Source organism: Zeus faber, assembly GCF_960531495.2.
Source record: "Zeus faber genome assembly, chromosome: 11".
NCBI lineage: Eukaryota > Metazoa > Chordata > Actinopteri > Zeiformes > Zeidae > Zeus > Zeus faber.
This window is the reverse complement of record NC_137205.1, coordinates 33713599-33721255: the sequence shown is the minus strand read 5'-3', so window position 1 is coordinate 33721255 and position 7657 is coordinate 33713599.

The window sequence follows — 7657 nt, the reverse complement described above, 5'->3', positions numbered from 1 at the left end:
TCATTTATTTTATTGCATTTGTTCCCGCTTTATTCTTAGTATACATTTACATGTTGTTGGATTGGTTTGACGTTTCTTTTGTTTTGTTTTTGTTAGATTTTTAGTTTTTGGTTTGTGTTTTGAGATTGGTTGTTGGTTGTTCGTTTGTTTTCAGTTGTGATGTGCTTTACGTATATATTTTGTTCCCCTTTTGATTATATGCTCAGGAATGTTACAATACATTTGCTAATATACTGTATTATGGTATGATCATATAATCAAACACAATTGTGTACACTCTTTAACGCCTGTACTCTGCATCTGTACACTCGTCACAATAGACAACTCCCATTAAAACTGGGTAAAACCAGAGGACATTCTCAATCAGAATCTGTACATTTATAGTAAATAATATGATCATGTCATAAAGCGTTGTACGGTAAATATAATTTATAGTAAATATGATGCCGTAAAGCGTCCTACTGTAAATATCTTAATTTTAGAACCAGATGTGTGACGTGTCAGTTAACCAAGACCAACTAATTTCTGCTCTGTATGTGGATCGATTTGGATGAAACTTCAACCATGAGGTGTTTGTGACAGCTGTTCAAACAAGATGTCAACCGTGTTCATGTGTTATGCCAAAGTTGGTTTTCCAGATAGTTTCAGTTAGGCTTCAAATTTTTGAGTATTTTTTCCTCTTACAATTACAAAAAAGGGGCTTCCGAACAATTACAATAGTAATAATTATAAAAAACAATAACAATAATAAATCACAATAAATAACAATAGTAATAATATAATTGCTCTTTATTATTATGTATTAATAATAATAATAAATTAGAATATTAAATAGTGTGAATTATTATTTTCCCTGCTTTTCCACTTTTCAGCAGTGATTGTTTCAGCAACAATGTCCTGCTTAGAAAAGTTAACATTTCATAATTCTGCTTTCCTCTAGTAAATAAAACGTTCTTACTTTCGGTTGTGTCCGCGTCATCTCTCTACCGGAAGTCAAACAAACGTCTCCATGGCAACCGACTGCATGACGCGCCACCGCCGCGCGCAGCCGGAGTAGTTGTTTCTAAAAGTTGATCCGTAAAAAATGCTTCAACCGAGTTCAAAATGACGACATATCTATCGTGCGACAGGAAGTGGAGCATGACGTCACGTTGATGGTTTCCATTGGAAAGCGGATTTACCATGGAATTTATCAACATAAATACATTTGTAATATTGATTTCAACTATTGTCTCCATTTAACTTGTTGTTTAATATGGAGAAACGTCCAATAAAATATTTATAAAAATGATTTATCATTGTGGGTTACAGCTCCACCGCGGTGCATGTAGGTAATGTAGTTCCACTGTGCTGGATATTTATGTTTAATATTATTTATATGAACAGTATTTGCATGATTATTCTAACGTATTGTTATTGATTCTTATACTATATACAATATAATAATTAACGCATAGCATTATAAAATATTTATATGAGCAGTATTTATATAATGTTTAAATTGTATTGTTATAAATACTATATTATACTATAGTATATATTTTATAATAATTATAGTGTAGTATTATTTACTTTTTATATGAGCAGTATTTATATATTCAAATAGTATTGTTATGAATACTATACTATACTATATAATAATTATAGTATAAAATTATTTAATATTTATATGAGCAGTATTTATATAATATGTATATAGTATTAATATTAATTAATTAATTAATTATTATTATTATTATTATTATTAAGTATTATAGAATTAATACTATATTATACTATATACAAATTATTTATTATAGTATAATATTATATCATATTTATATAGCATTATAGTAATACTATATTTTACAATATACTATATATAAATTATAGTATAGTATTATGTAATCTTTATATGAGCACTATTTATATATTTATATAGAGTTATATTAATGCTTTAGTATACTATATTACATATAAATTATTGTATAGTATGTATATTTATATAAGCAGTATATATATAATATTTCTATAGCATTATATTAATTCTTCTGCCATCACCAGGTTTGGCCATACATGACAATTTACTTCTTTCGGCTGCTCCCGTTAGGGGTTTCCACAGTGGATCATCTGCCTCCAATACCTTCTGTTCTGCGCATCTTCCTCCCTTGCACCAATCGCCTGCATGTCCTTCCTCATGACATCCATAAACCTTCTCCTTGGCCTTCCTCTTTTCCTCTCGCCTGGTAGCGCCGTCCTCAGCATCCTTCTCCCAATGTAACTCTCATCTCTTCTACACATGTGTCCAAACCATCTCAATCTCGCCTCTCTCACTTTACCACCAAACTGTCCAACCTGAGCTGTCCCTCTAATGTCCTCATTCTTAATCCTGTCCATCCTTGTCCCTCCCAATGAAAACCTCGACAATGAAAACCTCGACATCCTCAATTCTGCCACCTCCAGTTCAGCCACCTGCCTTTTTGTCAGTGCCACCGCCTCTAAACCGTACAACATGGCTGCTCTCACTACCGTCCTGTACACCTTCCCCTTCACTCTTGCTGGAACCCTTCTGTCACAGATCACGATGGACACTCTTCTCCACCCATTCCACCCTGCCTGTACTCTCTTCTTCACCTCTCTCCCGCACTCGCCTCACACCTCTCTCCCGCACTGGATGGTCGACCCCAAGTACTTGAACTCATCCGCCTTCTCCACCTCCACTTCTTGCATTCTCAGCTTTTCGCCGCCCTCTCTCCCGTTCAGGTACATGTATTGTGTCTTACTCCTGCTGACTTTCATTCCTCTTCTCTCTAATGCATGCCTCCACTTTTCCAGGCTCTCCTCAACCTGCTCCCTACTCTCGCTACAGATCACAATTTCATAGTCCAAGGAGACTCCTGCCGAATTTCACCAGTTAACCTGTCCATCACCACTGCAAACAAGGGCTCAGAGCTGATCCTTGATGCAATTCCATCTCCACTTTGAATGCCTTCATCATTGCTACTGCACACCTTACTACTGTCTGACTGCCCAAATACATATTCTGTACCACTTTTAAGTGCTTCTCTGCCACCCCCGACTTTCTCATGCAATACAGCACTTCCCCTCTCAGTACCCTATCATATGCTTTGTCTAAATCCACAAAGACGCAGTGCAACTGTACTTTTCCATCAGCATTATTAAAGCAAACATTGCATCTGTAGTACTCTTTCCCGGCATGAAACCGTACTGCTGCTGGCTGATCCCCACCTCTCCTCTTAACCTAGCCTCCACTACCCTTTCCCATAGCTTCATGCTGTGGCTGATCAACTTTATTCCTCTGTAGTTACTACAGCTCTGTACATCTCCCTTTTTCTTGAAGATGGTACCAGTAAACTCCTTCTCCAATCCTCTGGCATACTCTCCCTTTACAGGATGATGTTAAACAGTCTCATTAGGAACACCACGACCATCTCACCTTAACATTTCCATGCTTCCCCAGGTATCTCATCTGGGACAACTGCCTTTCCTCTCTTCATCTTTGTTAATGCTGTTCTCACCTCATCCTTGCTAATTTGCTGCACTTCTTGATCCACTATCCCCACATCACCCACTCTTCTCTCCCACTCATTTTCTTCATTCATCAACTCCTCTAAGTACTCCTCCCTACATGACTATACAGCGAGCTAAACACTTTTTCAGTCAGTACCCGGAGACAGGATCTCACTTTTGGTATCTTTAATGAAAGCGGTGTAAAACTGTGGAACGGTACAGAAATATGCAGATTATGGATCAGTGTCTATGCATATTTAAATAACCTGTTGATACGTTGTCATAGCTCCGACACTGTGTGCATACACCAGAAACATGTATGAACTCATAGATCGTGTTTCTCAAGGGTAATGTTGAGGCTGATGAAAGAGATCTTAGTCTGGATCTGAGATGTGATCTGATTGACTGCGTGTTTCTCTGTCTGACCATCTTAACTGCCTGTTTTCTGATGGCATACTATCATCACAATGCTATGATGTCACAATACGGACGCAGGGACAGGAAACTTCCCACCTGGGGGGCAGAACACTCCACACCTGGCATCTGTAAGATGTCAAACCACTATAGCTAAGTTTGCTGGTGAGTGTTGCCGATGTCTGAAGGGTGTGGGGGTTGAACTGCCATGTGCATCCGCACCCTGTCAGGTAATTCTCAACTATCTACTAACTATCTATCTGGAGCTCCTTGCAGGCGCCCACAAAGCTAGTCCTACAGTCTGACCTGAACTGGTTCACGGGCCTCTGATGGCAAAGAAGCTTCTGAGGGCATTAATGAAACTGAGGGAGTCCATTGACTCTAGCACTTTGATGTGTACTGCATGTAACCTCATGCATGTGAAGATGACTGCCCACCTCTTGCTGTTCGCGTGTCCTCCTCGGGTACCCTGGGTCGAGGGTAGAGCTGCTCTTTGGATAGAGGCTTGCTGCAGACATCCCAGCTGCGGCAAGGTGTGTTCTCAGATGCACGGGTGAAGGAGCGAGTGAGAGCCGGGCCACGGTTCTTGAGAGAGATTCCCAGCTGGACAAACTCTCAAACCGTGCACTGCTAAGCTTGGCCTGATGAGCACGTGACACAGACACCCTCTGGCTGGAGCTCCCCATCGGCTCTGGGTTAATAAAGTCAAAGCCTTTGTTGGGTGGTCCAGTTAGGTGCTCGAGTCTGGGGATGGTAAGTTCGGTTTCAGTCAGCTTCCGCGTGAGCCACCTTGATGTATGTAATACCTGCCAACTGCCTTGTTAGAGTGAATGTTGGTCATGATCGCAGCTAGCTCAGTCCTGAAGCAAATGAGGACCCCCAGGTAGACATGGTAGATGCCAAAGCTTGGTAGATACCAGTGCTCCCTGCCATCTTTCAGCATGGGTGCCGGTTCGGTGTGTCCACTGTGTAAGATCTTCTTCACAAAGTCAAGAAATCTTTGGCTGCCTCATTAGAGTCCGGCAGAGTGACATAAGGTGGTTGAGGGCCTGGTCCCTATTGTTGGGAAGATGCTGATGCCGACGCTTGCGAAATGGGACCCAACTGTGAGCATGAAGAAACGACCGTTGAAGAAACGACCGTTCATGATGTCGAAGAATGCCTCGTCCTCAGCTGAGGGTCCGAGTCTGTTGTCATCGACTGAGTGGTTTAAGATGTGTTCCCCCACGTCTTTGCATAGTTCGTGTTGTTCCCCCTGGGAACTTCTGTTTCACATAGATGCTACCCTCACAGGGTCGGAGGTTGCTGGGCTGTCCGTTCTCTAGGACACTAGTTTTGCTTGTACTTGCTTGTACTCTCTTGCTTGCGTGGTGTCTGACCTCTCTGCTGCACAGGTTGAGAGACCAGCATCAAGAGATGCTAAGTGGTGAGCTGTGGCATTCTGTGGAGTGGACAATGGCTGCCTGTACTGCTCCATGGACTGTGTGTCTGCCTGGGTCGTGGTCAACATAAGGGCGGCCGGCAACTTGGGGTCCTTCGTGATGAAGGGCTCTGGGGGATGGTACAGCCAAACCTGCGTCCGGGGGGCCTCCATACTGCCGAGCTCCGGGAGATATGTCTAAGCCCATGTCCTGGAGGCCTTCGTCTTGCCAGCTCCTGGAGGTGCTACAGCCGGGCCCCCATCCTGAGGGCCTCTGTATTGCCGGGTTCTGGGAGATGGTAGGGGTGGTTGGGCTCCGAAGGAGGGGGTAATCGCTGTTGCGAGCATCGCTGCATTGAATGTCTGTGCGCTGCGGAATGTTCCTTGTGTGCTTATTGGCCCCGCAGCTGTGTTGGCCGCTGAAATGTACCTTGACATCTTCTTCAGTGTCCCCGCCTCTGTGCTGAAGCGGAGAACTGTTCCCCAGCGGAGCGGCATCTAGCAGCTTCGAGCACTTCTGCTGCTACTATTGCAGCCTTCTATTCCGCTTTCTTCTTAAGGGCCTTTAGTGTGGCCTCCATGCGTGCCGCCTCCTCCTTTTCTTCAGCCGCAAAGTAGCCATCTCAGCCTGCTCTGCGGCCTCAACGTGTGCTCTCTCAGCCTGCTCTATGGCCTCATTGTGTGCTCTCTCAGCCTGCTCTGCAGACTTAACATGTGCTCTCTCAGCCTACTCTGCGGCCTCAACGTGTGCACTCCCAGCCTCAACATGTGCTCTCTCAGCCTGCTTTGCAGACTTAACATGTGCTCTCTCAGCCTGCTCTGCGGCCTCAACGTGTGCACTACCAGCCTGCTCTGCGGCCTCAACATGTGCTCTCTCAGCCTGTTCTGCGGCCTCAACGCATGCTCTCTCCGCGGCCCTGTCTGCGTCGATGTGTGCTCTCTCCATGGGTTTCTCCATTTCGACGCATGCCATTTCCAATTCCATATCCATTTGACACTTTGTGTACACGGCCTCTGTACATTTCACTGCGGCTTTTGCGCGGGCTGCTGCAACTTTATGTAGCATACTGCAATTGGCCGATGAAAATACCTTATTGGCCGACTTTTTTTTTTTTTTTTTTTTTTTTTACCTGTGCTTTCAGCATGCTAGACATACAACACAGAGTATTTGTATGCCATTGCATTCAGGACAGAGTTAGTCTGCAAGTGGAGTTCAAGTTCTCAACCTGCAATGCAACTCTTTTTTAATTCTTTAATCATCAACAACTGCTGCAATAACTCAGTTAGCACAGTTGCAGCCACCACCAACCCCCTCTTTGGAGAACTATTTATCATGTTTGGGTCTATAAACAACTGATCACTACTCTAAGAGGGGGAGAATCACCACGGTGAGACAAATAAACATAGAAACAAACAACATTTACACAAAACATGAACATTGGATGACAACATGTATTGAAAAACAATGAATTAGGTCCAGGTAAACTGGAACTACAACTGGTCACGTGGCCTCTTCCTGTCATTATTATGGCAAATGAGGGAGGAAAGGAGAGGAATGCACCCGACCCGACCCGACCCGACAATCCGACCCTTATTGGCCGACTTAATGGACTTGTTGGATGTCTTGAAGGACCTGCTAGATGACTTGCCGAGCCTGCCTTCTGCAGTCAACATTGTACTGCCACTGCGGTGTAGGCCTTCTGCCTGTTCCAAGGGTCTGGGTGTGCTCTCAGCAATGCGTTGAGGTGAAGTTAATCTTTTTACTCTTCTGCTCTCACCACGTGTAGCCGTACATGACTATACAGCAAGCTAAACTCTCTTCCAATAAGTACCCGGAGACAGGATCTCACTTTTGGTATCTTTGATGAAAGCAGTGTAAAACTAAAACGATTCAGAAATATCCAGATTAAGGATCAGTGTCTATGCAGATGTAAATAACCTGTTAATACGTTGTCATAGCTCCTACACTGTATGCATAAACCAATAACATGTGGCGATGTAAGAGGGTCAGAAAAGTTGCTAAATCTAGCGAGAAAGTCTCCTGAAGAAAGTTTTCTACCTCAGGTGTAGTCCCTCCCGAAGATGGTGTTGGGCTGCAGGAAGGAGGAGACAAATGAGGCATGTCCTAAAGTCAGTATTTCAAGAACCAAGAAGAAATAAAGAAAGAAAGAAACCAAGAAAGAAGGAAACAAATAAATAAACCAAGAAAGAAAGAAAGAAATAAGAAAAAAGAAAGAAAAACTAAGAGAGAAAGAAAGAAAGAAAAGGAATAAAGAAACCAAGAAAGAAAGAAAAAAACAAAAGAAAGAAGGA